Here is a 16,657-nt window from a genome sequence, read left to right as displayed (position 1 = left end):
AGTTGTCTTTGATGTCTGATCTCACGGGAGCAACACTTTTCCGCAGTCTTTCAAGAATTTCTCGGTAGACATATTGATTTACAGTCTGTCCTGTAGGCAAAAACTCCTTATGGACAATGCCATTACAATCGAAAAAACAAATAAGCATGCTTTCCGTTTTTGATTTGTCTGATTCGCTCGACATTGTTGTCACTTTTTTACGTTAACGGTCTTTCACAGCGTGGATCATCCGCAGCCCTTTTTAATTTTTAAAACGTTTCAGTAGCAATCTCACCGAATTTAACACAAAACTTGATAGTACAACGATGTTCATAATTAGTATCACTCATTTTTTCAATGCATACAAAAACTCGTTTCACGAAAAATTTGTTTACATCACACGTGACAACAATAGACTAAAAATATTAACACCTAATACAAATCAGCTATTCATATACCCATATGTATACTAGTAACTTTACATTGTTGCCACTTTGGCTGCCAAAAAAACTAGTCTCATTACTTTATTTACAGACTTCGTACATATCGAAACGAAGTAATCGATATTAGTTGAGTAATAACAGGCTAAAATCTAATTGCAGCTACTACCGCCTCCTTTTTACTTCCTTGTACGAAGTAAAGGAAGTATTGTAATCGCAAAAAATTTCAGTTCTCAGATTTCAACGAAAATATCCATCTTGACCATCCCTGAATTCAGTTCAGTAACACTAGTTTTCGCGTGACGTCTGTACGTACGCGCGTAAGTATGTATGTTACGTATTTATCTCGCATAACTAAAAAACGATTAGCTGTAGTATGTTGAAATTTTGGATTTAGGACTGTTGTAACATTTATTTGTGCACCTCCCCTTTTGATTGCAATCAACTAAACCAAAAATGTCCAAAATCCAAAAAAAATTGATTTTGAACTTTTTCTTAACTGCAGTAATAAGCCCTCGTTGAGAGCTATTCAACGATAAATTATAAGTGGTTCTTATTTTCATTGGTTCAGAGTTATAGCCAAATAAGATTTTAATTAATGGAATATTTGGATCTTACAAGGAGAAGGCACATCGGTTCGAATCTGACTTCATCTCCTTTTTTTAATTTAAATTATTAATCACCGATTGTAAAAAACTTTTACAATAAATAATAATTCAATTATAACAATAAATAAAATATGGAAAAATATCAGAAGTTATTAATGAAATAAAATTTTATGTTCTTTAAAAAATGTGTATATGTAATTTAATAGGCGTACAAGGAAGTCATTTTGCTAATGAAAAATGTTCTATACCCGACGGTTTACAACCCAGAGCCATATGATGGTTTCTCTGCGCTACTTCAGCAATGAATTATAATTAAAATGAACAAAAAATTGATAAATAATAGTAATTAAATTTGGAAGTGCGTAGAGAATAAACAGAAATAAAAAAAAACACTTTTAAACTTTTTTTTTTTAAATAAAATTATTTGCAACACACTATGATTATTTTAACTGACAGAAAAAAAGGATCTATCTGGTTATCGGTAAAGAAATTAACCATTTTACTTTGTCTGTATTTTTCCATATTATGTTTTATTATTTCTTTAATTTATTTCATAAATATACAAATCAAACAAATTCTGCTTACCTTTATTACGGGTCTGTTATATCTACCAATATTTGTTCATATAAATCATCACTGCTATGTCCTGCCACCTCATAAATTCATCAGATACGATTCTACTAGTGCGCTACACGAGCCGCATCTCACTTTATTTTGGTGTTAGCCGATGTTCACGTGCTTGTTATCATTTACGTTTATACAATTTTCATCCAGTTCACGGTTCCGTAAACGTATTTCTCGCTAAATTTCGGATTTCCCGATATACCCTTCACCTATGAAAAATAATCGCAGTACTTGGTCCAACATATTGTTGAAAGTATGCCAGAAGTGTAATAGTGACTTTGTGTTTTCTACTTAACTAAAAGAATATTCCTTATTCTCTCTAAAAATGCTTCCGTTGGAGAAATAGTCGTAAATAACGTTGCAACAAAGCAAAAAGATAAATAATAAATAATTAATGAACAATAAAACGTAAGGAAGTGTTGTAATATGCGTAGACAGCAAATATGCAACTTTAGTCATGTATTTCAAAATGAATATCGACGTTTTAAAGCTATGTAACATTTCTCAAGTTTCATGTGCATTGATTAATTACACATGAAATGAAAGAGCAAATCAAACAGATTTAGCTGTGCGCAAGTTCATATACTGTTTCCTGTACTTTCCACTTGAAAGCGCTTGTAGCAAAGATAGCAATCCCCCCCAACAGAAACTGTTCCGTCTTTTGCAGTTTGCAAAGTGTGAATTTGTAATTACCGTTCAACGTGCGTTTCGTTGTGAACCCTCGAGTGACAATAATATTCGTAAATGGTATAACAATTTGAAAATACTGGATGTATTTGTAAAGGGAAGAGAACACGACGACCGAGTGTGTCCGAAGACTAGTTGAACGTGTAAGAGTGCAGTCATTAGTGCGTAACCCTAGGATATGCTACAACTATTGCTCTGTGCTCAACTGCAATATGACCCACAGAACTTTATTTGGCAAAAATATGGTGCGCCTCCTCATTGGCATAACGCTGTACGTGATTGGTTCAATGAAATTCTACCCGACTGCTGGATCGGTCCCCTAAATTTACACTCATACATATCGTCCTCTGAAGAATTACCAAAACGGTAGTTACCGGAGGTTAAACAGGAAAAAGAAAGGAAAGGATCGGTCTCCTAGGACCAGATGACAGAGCTTGTTTGCCGTGGCCTCCAAGTTCATCCGATCTGACCCCGTGCGATTTTTTTCTTTTGAGGTTTAAAAAGGATCAAGTGATCCTTTCCTCAGGTCAGGCGCACACACATATATTTATATGTGCCACCGTTACCACCTGACCTACCCGACTTGAGAAACAGGACTGAAACAGCTGTCGTATCAATTACTCCAGACTTGTTGATTAAAGTACAGGATGAACTCTCCTATCTGCTGGATGTGTGCCGTGTGACAAATGGTGCTCACATTGAACAATTATCGGAAAACTGTATGAGTTGCTCTCATTTCATGTATAATTTATTAATATAAGTAACACTTAATAAATATTACATAAATTTAAAACCCCGATATTCATTTTGAAACACACGAAACATTGAGTATTAGAGTGTAGCTTTGAGAATTTGTTATCTTAATTAATCAAAAACATTATAATCGTGACTCAATAATAATAACAACAAAGATAAGAATGGAATAAAAAAATGTAATAGCAAAGAAATTAATTTATGGACAGATACCACTGGTCTAAAAAAACAAAAGTTTTTCTGATACGTGCATTCAAGACGGTGTGTCTAATAACATTTTTATACTATTTTTTTTTTTTGTTTATTAACCTCCCGGGTCCACCGTTAGGCATTCTTCAGAGGATGAGATGAATGATTTTGTAACGTGTGTGAAAATGCCATACCTGACCGGGATTCGAACCCAGGACCTCCGGATGAAAGGCCGAGACGCTACCACTCGCGCCACGGAGACCGGCTTTTACACTAATTTAAAACTTGTAAACAGAACGCGAATGGATGGTAGGGATTTTTTTTAGTAACACGGGTTTAAAGAAAACTAGATTTTCTTTTATATCCTTTAGTATATCAAAAAATTACAATGAAATTGTAAACCGTACGGTAATTGTTGTAGATATCATTTCTTCTGCTCAAAAAATAAAAATTTCTGTAATATAAATAAAACTGTTTTTAATAAAATAATACCGATATCAAAAAAGGTAAAACACTACCATTTCTATTATAAAAAACTGTTATTAATTTAGAATGTTGTTTAAATAAATACATGTTACATATACGGAATAGACAATCGATATACTATAATATATAATAAACGATCTTAAAGCGTTCCGTACAATAAGCAAAAAATAGAAAAAATTGTTTCAAAACTCTTACAGGCCCGATTTCATTTATTAACAACGAATAATTATAAGAATTGTATTATTTCTATAATGTGATATATATTATATATATATAAATGAAATCGGGCAATCTGATGGCCACAGTCTTTTGGGATCGGTTTGGCATAGTGCTGATCGATTTCATGCCACGTGGAACGAATATAAATGCAGAAGCCTACTGCGAAACTCTACTTAAGTTACGGCGCGCCATTCAAAATCGACGATATGTGCGGCTGACCGACGGCGTCGTCCTGCTCCACGATAATGCACGTCCACATGTTGCGGATCCGACACGTGATTTACTGAGAACATTTGGATGGGAAATTTACGATCATCCACCGTATAGTCCGGACTTAGCTCCTTTTGATTACCATTTGTTTGGAAAATTGAAAGAATTTTTGAGTAGTAAACAATTCGCGGGTGAATATGAACTGAAAAATGCTGTTAATCAGTGGCTAAATGGACTGGCGGCAGAAGAATACGATGATGGTATATTGAAGCTGGTGTATCGCTACGATAAATGTATTAATTCATGTGGCGATTATATAAAGAAGTAGTATAAGGTTTAAAGAGTAGTTTAAGGTTTAAAGGTTTAGGTTTAAGAGAAATAGAAAATATTTATAAAGTTTTCAGAATAATTTTTTTTTACAATTAAACGGTCTTCACTTTAGAGATAACCTTTCGTATATAAAATAAAAACTTCTAATTTTTATAATTTACCAAGAAACATACTAGTATATAGAAGGGCACACATAAAAATACAACAATTTTGATATCAATAAATATTTTGTTTATTTTTTGAATTGATTATTGTTGTAAAAATAATGTAACAGTTTTTTAAAAATATATTTTAAGGGGAAACTCTAATTTAAGTTATCTACCACTTCAAGACACAATTTAACATAAGAAACCTATTTAATGTTCCGGTGTTCAACAGATAAGTACTTCCAGTAGACATAAATAAAGGAAAGAACAATTAAAGAATAATGCCTTACGTACGCTTATTTGTTCTCTCTCTTTCTGTGTAGGTATATATATATATAAAACACCGTTAAAGTTAATAATTCCATTATTATCTCCGATAAATACAGATTGTATATAAAACGATTTGTTTCATGACTGAGAAAGGTTAATTAATTTATTGCTTTAAAATACCTCACCAAAGTTTTTCATACGGTTGTGACCCACGTACAATCAAACATTATTTTTTTTTAAGGGTAATGATGTTTGTTATACAGGTAAAACTAAATTTAATAGAAAGAAAAAGCATGTACCAATCATCGAATTTTGGGGTTACGTTCCGGTATCACGGAAAATCAGCAAACACATTAAACAAGTTACAGAAATTTACTATTTAAGTTAACACACCCTCCTGACAAAAGATAAATACAGAAAAATTAAATAAAAGAAATCTGCTGATACCAAATTAATTTAGAAATTAGAATAATATTTTTAAAATTAATTATTGTGAAAAGTAAATTTTTATGGCAAGGAAACATAGGCTGTACGAAAACCAGAAAAATAATATAAGTTACTGAAATGTATTTTACAAAAGAATTTTGAGAATGACATGGAATAAATAAGGGTACGAAATTGAGAGGTTTTAAAACAAATTAGAGAAGAGAAAGATGGTGAAATTTTGTAAAAATAAAGACAATAATAGTGGATCATATATAACAGATTAAGGCGTCCAGGGTTAGTGAGTTTGCTTTTAGAAAGGATTGTAAAGGATTAAACAGTAACGAACACAAAAAATTATAATAATTGAAACGCATATTTGATTGATAACATATATCTGTCGAAGCTAAATACTTAACACAATAAAAAAACAATGGGGAAGTATATAAAACCAGTCAAATTTTTATAACAACAAAACAGTAAAGTAATAATAACGTATTATTATATACAGAGAACGCTACCCAAGTTGAAATTACCATATAAGAAGTTTCTCTTTATATTTTATTTGTTGAAATAAGCGAAGCTGGACGGCCTACGTAAAATAACGACCTTACTTTGTATAATAAAGTAATTTTGTTTCAGACGGGTTCATACTTACACAAGTTGTGGCTTAACAAATAAATACAGCAAAAGCAAACTTAATTAAAACAAAATGAAATTTAGGCATAATTAAAAGAATACAAAACCATCTTGATCTGTGAATTATACAAAAAGAAAATTCTATTGAAAGTTTAAATGTTAATACGAGCCTTTTTAAGGCAATCTAATGCAGAATAAAAAAAAAAATTAAATAATAGTAAAACTATAAGTTTTAATTAAATCAACTTTAAAACAATAAAATCTACTCGTACTTAATAAATAATGAACAGCAAGTATTTAGTTATTTATTATTAATCAGCCGAAGAAGTAAAAATATATTCAGAACAACCATGCAATTTTTCGTTTAACACATCTCATCTGAGCTAACCGGAAAACATTTATTATTATCGGACTATCAGAAAAACATCCTCCCCAAAAAAAAAAGTTCGAATTCTGCGTGCACTTGCTCGTAATAAGGCGTTAAAACAGAAAAAAAACATACGGATCGAATTGAGAGCTTTGTGTTTTTTACTTCCTTGTACGAAGTAAAAGAAGTATTGTTATCGTGAAAAATTTCGGTTTTCGGATTTCAAAATATCCATTTTGACTAGTTTCGGCGTGACGTCTGTACGTACGTACATATGTACGTATGGGATCTCCCATAACTCAAAAACGATTAGCCGTAAAACGTTGAAATTTTGTATTTAGGACTGTTGTAACATTTAGTTGTGCACCTCCCCTTTTGATTGCAATCGTCTGGGCCAAAACTGTGTGTACAGTCAGACCTCTAAATAAATTTGTATTTTGGACTTTTTCTTAACTGCAGTAATAAGCCCTCATTGAGAGCTTTTCAACGATAAATTATAAGTGGTACTTATTTTCATTGGTTCCAGAGTTATAGTCAAATAAAATTTAATTAATGAAAATTTGGATCTTACAAGGGGAAGCCAAATCGGTTCGAATCCAACTTCATATGCATATTTGAACTTTTTTTTTCTTAATTTAAATATATTGATTTTAAATTAAATAAAGATTTATTCATTTTAAAACGATGACAAATTCTTTTAAGATGTTTGTTGGCAAAAAATATTCAATTACTTTCCTTTCTAAAATGGATAAGCATAAATTTATAGATCTTCCATATCCTCTTGGCTAAATAATAGTAACATTACCGTTCATCCATAAGATTCTAGCTTCAAATCCTAATGTGGCAGGGCATTTTTAACACAGTTTACAATATATCCAGTTATTAATACAAATAGGTTTTAAACTTACGAAATAAATTAATAATTTAAAAAAATTAAACACTTCGAGCGTCCCGCTTAGTTATTTTAAAATTTTAAATGTTTGATTTTCAGCCATTAAATTTAAAATGCATAAAAAATCATAGTACTTATAAGTAAATTATTATAAATAGAAACATTACAAAGCATATTAAATAATTTCTGTAGCTTCTAAATTAAGTTATATTCTTTAAAATTAAATGGATGAAAAATAGGTACAGTTTTAGGGATAGCCTGCGACAACGATATTATGATCTTAAACTTACATATATTTATAGATTTAATTAAGATTTTACTGATAAAATTCAAAAGAAAATTTAATAATCTACAGCAGTGAAAATTAATTCAATAGTATTAAAATATCTCCAGATTGAATTCAATAATCTATTAATATAACAGTGCATTCAGAAAGTTGCTGTGATGTATGCTTTAGAATTATATGGTGCATTCGCTTCTTTTGGCGTTTGGTTGGTTGCCTTATTTGTTCGTTATAAGAAGAAAATATAGGAATTGCTACCACACATTAAAAGAAAAGAAAAGAATTATTAATAAATCAATATATTTAAATTAAGAAAAAAGAAAGTTAAAAAAAATATATGTAAATATATGTAAGTCGGATTCGAACCGATGTGAGCATGGTTACGGATCCGACATGTTCTCGCTTGCACCACATATCTACTTATAGATAACGTAGCGACGTGAAACAAAATTAATATATAAACTAATATAAAATGCTGATACAGACACCACAAAATAATGTGATGCAATGTAGTGTTCACCATAATGTAATTGTCCACTTTATTAAAGAATTGGAAGATTGTATCTCACTTTCAAATGAAATAAATTTAAATGAAGTACAGCAAAAAATGTGTATATGTAATTTAATAGGCGTACAACGAAGTTACGTGGTGTCCACATCAATTTTTTAAATCAGTTACAACAGATAAATATTAAAAATTAAAAATCACGGTTGCCGAAAAGAAAACAATCGACAAACATTGCTCTTTTTGTTCTGGTTTGGTTCCATCGTGACTTTGTATTAATACTAGCAAATACCCAGTTTGAATTCTGAAATCGATTGATTGTTTACAGAGATATTATAAGAGCAGCTCAGTGCACCTCTCAACACAGAGCCCTACGGGCACCCCGTTTGATATCATTTGATGGTGATGATTGGTCTAGCCTCGCTCGAGGTGTTTTCATGTATCACCACTCTAGCCTGACACGCGGTCTCCACAGAAGATCCATTATTAGTTAAACAGAGATTTTTTAAAAATTTATTTAATATTATTTTATTTAACGTAAATTTAATTATATTATTTTTGTAATATTATATTCATTCGATCGATTCGAATCATTCAGTTCAAACCCAACTGACACAGTGATAGAGGCTCAGAGTTCACAGTTCATTAATTCAATTCATTAAAGTTTGGGCTTCAACCGGAAAATCTCCACTGATACATATATATAAATAAATATATTTATATAGCCTATGACAGTCCCGGTAATATAAGGATTCCAGCGCGGGGTCATACATCTAAATCGGCCGTTGAGCTGCTACGGTGGAACAAACATACATACATACACCCTAAATACATTACATTCATTTCTGGACAGTCGTGTAAAAATAAGCTAATATAAAATAAACCATTTTTAACAGCAAAAGACACCTCATGCCGGGTTTATCAAGGTAAGTTTGGGTTGAAATGGTTTTTCTTGTTGCCTTCTTTACTGATCCGAAACAAATCGTAATTCAACAACTTCTCAATCTGTTAATCGTAGAGGCTGGCCTTATAGTAAACATCATTACTTCCAGAGAAAGAACCTCCGACCGCTTCAGGTAGTGTAAAGCAGGAAATTAATGGATTCTCTTTGTTGTAAAACAGTTGGTTCACTGGTCAAATGCGTATGGGGTTTTAAATAAATATTTAGTTGTGTATTTAAATAAAAATGTAAAAAGGTACATCAATACAAGGTAATTAAATAGATATGATAAAATCTACTGATTTATTATTAAAAAGTATAAGTAATTTAAACGGTAAGATTTAATTGTTTGCTATTTTTACTTTTACGACATTATAAGTAAATGGAAGAAAGTTTTTTTATTTTTTAACTATTTTTTATACTAACAACCGCAAAAAATTACGTTTAACAATAGGAAATTTAAAATAAAATGTATAAATAATTAACGTAATTTTAACTTAAGTTAAAACGTTTTTACGAGGAAAAATAAGAATAATGTTGTTTTATTTTATTTCGTTACAAGATTTTATAGTGAAATTATTTTAAGGATTAATTTTTATGTAAAATGCAGCCGTAAAATAAAAAGTTTACACTACTAGTAATATAAGTTAAAAAAAACATACCAACCTAAAAAACATACGTTAGGTAGCAAGTAAAAAAAAACTGTCAAGTTTTTGTGTAGATATATGTAAAAATATATACTTAATTTTATTCTACATAGGAACTACTTTTACATTGAAAGCAAATTGTAAGAGGCTTTTAACATTAATCATTAATTTAAAGAGAAAATAAACTTCTAAAAAGATTTTACATTTTAAATTAAATAAATAATGTGGCAGGGCATTTTTCACAGTTTACAATATATCCATTTATTAATACAAATAGGTTATAAACTTACGAAATAAATTAATAATTTTAAAAAATTGCACATTCGAGCGTCCCGCTTAGTTATTTTAAAATTTTAAATGTTTGATTTTCAGCCATTAAATTTAAAATGCATAAAAAATCATAGTACTTATAAGTAAATTATTATAAATAGAAACATTACAAAGCATATTAAATAATTTCTGTAGCTTCTAAATTAAGTTATATTCTTTAAAATTAAATGGATGAAAAATAGGTACAGTTTTAGGGATAGCCTGCGACAACGATATTATGTTCTTAAACTTACATATATTTATTGATTTAATTAAGATTTTACTGATACATTTCAAAAGAAAATGTAATAATCTACAGCAGTGAAAATTAATTTCAATAGTATTAAAATATCTCCAGATTGAATTCAATAATCTATTAATATAACAGTGCATTCGGAAAGTTGCTGTGATGTATGCTTTAGAATTATATGGTGCATTCGCTTCTTTTGGCGTTTGGTTGGTTGCCTTATTTGTTCGTTATAAGAAGAAAATATAGGAATTGCTACCACACATTAAAGCTGGAAGAAAAGAACTGAAACTTTTCCCCTGAAAAGTAATTAGTTCAAGGATTGAAACCTACGTATTATATCACAAGATTAGATTGCCAATCGTTTAAACCATTCGTTCTCAAAGTGGGCGATTAACGCCCCCCTTGTGAGCGCTGGAGGCTTCAGGAGGGCGGTAGAAGACCCACAGAAAATTGGGGGCGTTTAGGCGGTCTAGGAAGGCGATGGCTGATTAAAAAAAGGCAAAAATTATGTTTTCCTAATATTTAAAACTAAAATTAAATACTAGTACAAAAAATTAAAGGGACACCTATATTTAATTTTACGATAAAAAATGATTGTATTCCAGTACTTTAACTTTGTAACCAATAAGCTTCGAGAGACGAATAAAAAATTAAAGCTTGAATACTTTATTTTTTGACAGTTACTTCGGATTTCAAAAATCATTAAATTAAAAAAAAAATCAGCGAGAATAGTTTTAAAAATTTGAAAGTTTTTATTCGTGTCGATCGAGCGCATAGGGGAAACCAAATGTTTTCAGTAAACTGCATTAAAATCGTTTAAAAGCTTAAGACTTTAGCTATAATTTATTTTTTTGTACGTCTCCTACGATTTTTCTGAACCAAAATTCACTTTAAAGAGAAAATGCCAATTTATTTTTTTTAAAGAGAAAGTAATTTTAATAAAAATACTTTCAAATATGATTAAATATGCGTTTTAATTGCTCTCATTTAAAATATAAGTTTCAACTCAGAAATAGGATATGCCACGTTTAAAAACAATAATTGCAATTGCTGTTTTTAACAGATTTTAAGTTTAAAAATGTTGGTGGTACTAGAAAAGTTTTGATTCTCAAAGTGGGCGGTGAGCGAAATATGTTTATGAATTAATGGTTTAAAAGTTTTATTGACCAAAATTCTGTAGGTATCCTCAACATTACGTTTTTTTTTTTTTTACAGATGAAGCGTAGTTTCATCTGGAAGGGTATATTAATTCACAAAATACACGACTGTGGTCGACAACTAACCCCCATGAATTACACGAAGCGAAAATTGGAGTCTGGGTCGGTGTGAATAGAACACGCATTGTGTGGGTCTAATCTTTTTGAAAATACAGTTAATAATGATCGTTACTGAGCTGTTTTAACAAACTCCATTACTCTGTTAACAGAAGTGGAAATCAATCACGGTTGGTTCCAACAGGATGGAGCTATAACGTACACAGCAAACAGGTCAATGACTTTTTTACGAAATATCTTTGGTGAGTGTATCATTTAGAGGGGTTTGTGGCCTGCACGATCGCCCGATTTGACTTCCCCAGATTACTTTCAATCGAGGACAGCGAAACAAGCAGTGTATCGCAACACACACACGATTGTCGAACTAAAAACCTCAATAACGGCATACCTACGAGACACATTTCAGTATATCAGATGGTTAAAGTGTTTGAAAACAAACTGAAACATGTGCAGTGTTGTATTGATGTTGGAAAAGATCATTTTCAACAACTTTTATTAACTATTCCAGTTATTGTAATATCCGTTTCTATAAAATAATGAAATAAAAATACAAAGTAATAATTAAAAGGGTTTCGTCATTACATTTCCATAACTCCAGTGAACGCCAACTTTCCGAATCTACTGTATTATAGATAATAAAACATAGAAAAATGTAGTACTAAATATAAAAAAAATAACATATAAATTATGTAAATCTGTTTATATATAAATAAATGAAATTCAACCTCAAAATCCAAAAAAATTGGATTTTGGACTTTTTCTTAACAACTGTCGTAATCAGCCGTCATTGAGAGCTTTTCAACATATATATAACAAGTGGTACTTATTTTCATTGGTTCCAGAGTTATAGCCAAATAAAATTTTAATAAATGAAATATTTGGATGTTACAAGGAGAAGGCACATTGGTTCGAATCCAACTTCATATACATATTAGAACTTTTTTTTTTAAATTTAAATATATTGATTTATTAATCAATTAACCTCCGATTGTAAAAAAGTTTTATAATAAATAATTTTTTTTTAAATATGAAAAAATATCAGAAGTTAATAATGAAATAAAATTTTAAGTTCTTTTCATTAAAAAAAAAAAATGTATATGTAATTTAATAGGCGTACAAGGAAGTCATGTAGCGTCCACAGCAGATTTTTTCTTCATAATATATTTCTGTCACCATGGCAAGAAAATAAGTTACAAATTTTTCGCTATGAAAGATGTGCGTACCTACGTACATCTTTCAGGTTACCATATTTATACTATGTTCAGCGTAAGTTTCCAAGCTGTTATTTGTAATAGTGAGGATTTACTGCAACTTGTGCGATTTTGTCAGTGCAATAATGTATCGGGTGTCTCAATTTGTTACTCTCCAACAGTATTTACATAATTCTTTATCGTCTACCGTGTTTGTGTGTGATATAACTTTAAATATAGCTGCCATGTAATTAATTCGTAAATCATTCGATTCAGTACGCGTAACTTTCGAGACTATATTATAAAGCCCCGCGGTTTGTTTAAACAGGATAGATCTTAAAGTGTGCCAACGACCATATTACGTTGAATACACCGGTTCTTGTCTGATCACCGAAGTTAAGCAACGTCGGGCGCTGTTAGTACTTGGATGGGTGACCGCTTGGGAATACCGCGTGCTGTCGGCGTCTTACTTTAAATCCACCGGGGTTGATCTAGTGATGATCGCGCCTTCCCAAATCAGCTGATTTGGAAGTCGAGAGTTCTAGCGTTCAAGTCCTAGTAAATTATTACTGTTATTATTATTGTTAGTTATTTTTACACGGATTTGAATACTAGATCGTGGATACCGGTATTCTTTGGTGGTTTGATTTCAATTAACCACACATCTCGGGAATGGTTTAACTGAGACTGTATAAGAATACACTTCATTTACACTCATACATATTATCCTCATTCATCTTCTGAAGTATTATCTGAAAGGTAATTACCGGAGGTTAAACAGGAAAAAGAAAGGAAATAAAAGCTCTTAAGTGAAGTGTACTTCTTTCTTTCGTAATTTAGTTTCTTTGCCAGGTTTCTAATAATTTAGTTGTTATTTATCAGTATTATTCTCACAACCATGAAGGTAAAACTAGCACTGCAGGGATCAAGCGGCGAAGCCCTCGGGCTAGACGGGAATGGCGACCGAAACGAGCGCCGACCGGCTAATAAACTAATATAATCATAACCTAAAAATACTACATATAGTGAGTATTTTCTAAAACAGTAAGCGATATATCACATTTCAAAAGTACCTAAGTGTTGATTAATATTACTAAAATTACGCAATCCTAAAGCCCGGACAATACAAAGAAACGTTTTTCTTAATCTCTATAAAAACGCCTTATACAACATAATTTTCATTTTTAATTCTTAACGGAAATGGGTTTATACCTTCTTTAGACTATCTCTGACTTCAAGAGTAGCAAAGAGACCATAGTCGCACCCTATGAGTAGTCAAAAATATGTTAAAATAATAAAATAGTTTATTATATCATTAAATTAAAAATTTCGAGTCTTAATACGAATAAAAAAGTACTCAATTTTAAAGTAAAACGTTTTGGAGATGTTTTATTTATATTTCCTCAGAATCATATTGGGAACTAAATCACAAATATAATAAATAATTTTACCAAAAATCTATCGACTTGACACACACCGGTAAGAGGGGAATTATAAAAAAATATATAAAATGAAATAAAAAAATATATAAGCAGTACATTTTTTATTATTGGTTATTATAAAAAATAAATAAATTCCATTCTTACCGGAGTTATAATTTATTGTAATATAATTTAATTGTAATATAAGTTTATCAGTAACGAATCTTAAAGATTTAAAAAATTTTTTGAAAGAAAATCAGTTTTTTACTGATTTTTAGCTCCTCCTTGTAAGTAAATATCATATCATTTCCTTGGTTTACATAAGATTTGTACATAGAGTTTTTTTTCACTATACATTAAACGACATACTTTTCACATTGCAAGCAGAGAACATTTTACAAATATGAACTAAAAAAAAAATGATTTCACGAGTTTATAGGTTATAATATATAAAAATATATATAGTATATATATATATTTTATAAATATAGAAATTTAATAAAAGTAATAAAGAACTTAAAAAAATCTCCTTTTTAATGAGTAGTAAAATAAAATTAAGGTTTGGAATAACAGTTAGTAGTTTAGACGTTAGAAGGTGCTGTTTACTTTAATGCATCAATACTGCTAAACATTAATTATGGAACGCGCCAAGAATTTTCCTAAAACAGTGCAATAATTACGTCCTTGTGGAATGCTCCTGGTACAATTCAGATATAATGTAACAACTTATATTATTAGAATATAGATTAAATATTTATTAACAATACTTTTTTTTGTAGATTTTCTTTTTTTTTCTTTATCATACGCAATCATCCGAGTGGCCAATTTTTCCTTCTCTAAGGAAAAAGAAGTAGAATATGAATTCCTTTCTCCCTAAGATGCTTACATAATAATTAAATAATAGGGTTCTAATCGAACGGTTTACATGATGAAACAATACTTATAGAAAATTTATAATTCTGGTTGTGGAGAAAAGAATGTTCTTTAGAAAAAACAAATTTGTCACAAGGTTATTTTAAACTTGATCAACACAAAATCAGATTGACTTTGATTTATATTGTGCTGCTATACACTGGAAAATATTCCTGCACATTGTGAACTATGATGGACACCCGTTCCTTGGAAGAATCTTGGTATATTTTTGGGAGAGGCTGTTCGTTTTATTCCAGTATTCCTCCATAACCCACCGGGTTGGTCTAGTAGTGAACGCGTCTTCGCAAATAAGCTGATTTCAAAGCGAAGAGCCCCGACGTTCAAATCTTAGTAAAAACAGTTGACTTTTATAACGGTTCGAATACTAGATCGTAGATACCGGTGTTCATTGATGGTTGGGTTTTAATTAACCGCACCTGAAAATGGTCGACCTGAGACTACACTTCATTCATACATATCATTCTTACTCATCCTCTGAAGTACCTGACGGTGATTCCCGAAGGCTAAACAGGAAAAAAAATAGTATTCTTCCATAACTTAAAACATTTTTTGTATGTAAATCTCAATAATAGAACGATATGTTTTTATCTATTATTTATCTGCTCCTTATCGTTTATTACTTCAAACCACTCTTCTCCTTATGTGTTGCTTTAGTTCATGTTTCCGCTAGTTTTGTATCGAATATGTGAGACCGATATATACTGGTGTGATCCAGTTTGGAAAGGACTGATGATACGTTTTTCCTGTTCGGTACCCGCACTATAAGCTTAACGACTTAATCACCTATCAGGGAAGAAAATTCGGAGCTCGTAATCCTTTCTAAAAAAAAAAAATGACGAGATAAGACGCAGTGATGCTCATAAAGTGTTGAAGCTAGATTCTTCCCCTGTGTAAATTTCTAATAACACAGAGAATAGGAAAAATAATTTTTTTATATTTTTAATTGTTTTTTTCTTTATTCAAAACGATTAGGCAAGTATGTTTTTTGTTAATAAGTTGAATGTGCGTTCTGATTGTTATTACATCTATGAATCGCAACGTCATGATAAATTATTAAACACAATAAGAGAAAGGTGGTTAGGCAGTATGGAGAAACTCTATTTTCTTTTTGTGTTTAGCCTCCACGACCCCCCTAAGGTATTACTTCAGACGATGAATGAGGATGATATGTATGCATGTAAGCGAAGTGTAGTCTTGTACAGTCGACCGTTCCTGAGACGTGTGGTTAAGTGAAACGGAACCACCAAAGAACACCGGTATCCACCATCTAGTATTCAAATCCATATAAAAGTAACTAACTGCCTTTACTAAGATTTGAACCTTAGAACTCTCGACTTCGAAATTAACTGATTTACGATGACGAGTTTTAGCACTAGACTAACCCGATGGGTTACAATATGGAGAAGCTGTTAACGTTACATAAAAAACTGGTTTGGCTTGGCCTCGAATTATCTCCCCCGATCGGGAAAGTTACAATTATGAACGTTACTCCGATACACGAAATTTATTATTATATTTCACTTATGTTACAACATTTTATACATTAATAAATTTAATAAAAATTAAATTTTAAAAGCTAATTAAAATGTTATTTAAAACTTTTTAAATTAAAAAAAATTGTTAGCCTTGAATGAAGCGATAAC

At 30.7% G+C, this 16,657-nt stretch overlaps 1 protein-coding gene and 1 pseudogene across 1 annotated transcript in view; one reads left to right on the top strand and one right to left on the bottom strand.

Moving 5' to 3' along the window:
* The window catches only part of Swip-1 (EF-hand domain-containing protein D2 homolog Swip-1), a 298,599-nt gene that overhangs the window by 70,624 nt on the left and 211,318 nt on the right, over nucleotides 1-16,657 (bottom strand). The window lies entirely within an intron of this gene.
* On the top strand, nucleotides 13,006-13,124 carry LOC142318622 (5S ribosomal RNA; annotated as a pseudogene).

This window comes from Lycorma delicatula, chromosome 1 (genome assembly GCF_047948215.1).
Source record: "Lycorma delicatula isolate Av1 chromosome 1, ASM4794821v1, whole genome shotgun sequence".
In the NCBI taxonomy this organism is placed as follows: Eukaryota; Metazoa; Arthropoda; class Insecta; order Hemiptera; family Fulgoridae; genus Lycorma; species Lycorma delicatula.
Note: the sequence above shows the minus strand (reverse complement) of the source record. Positions and strands in the feature narration are given on the sequence as shown.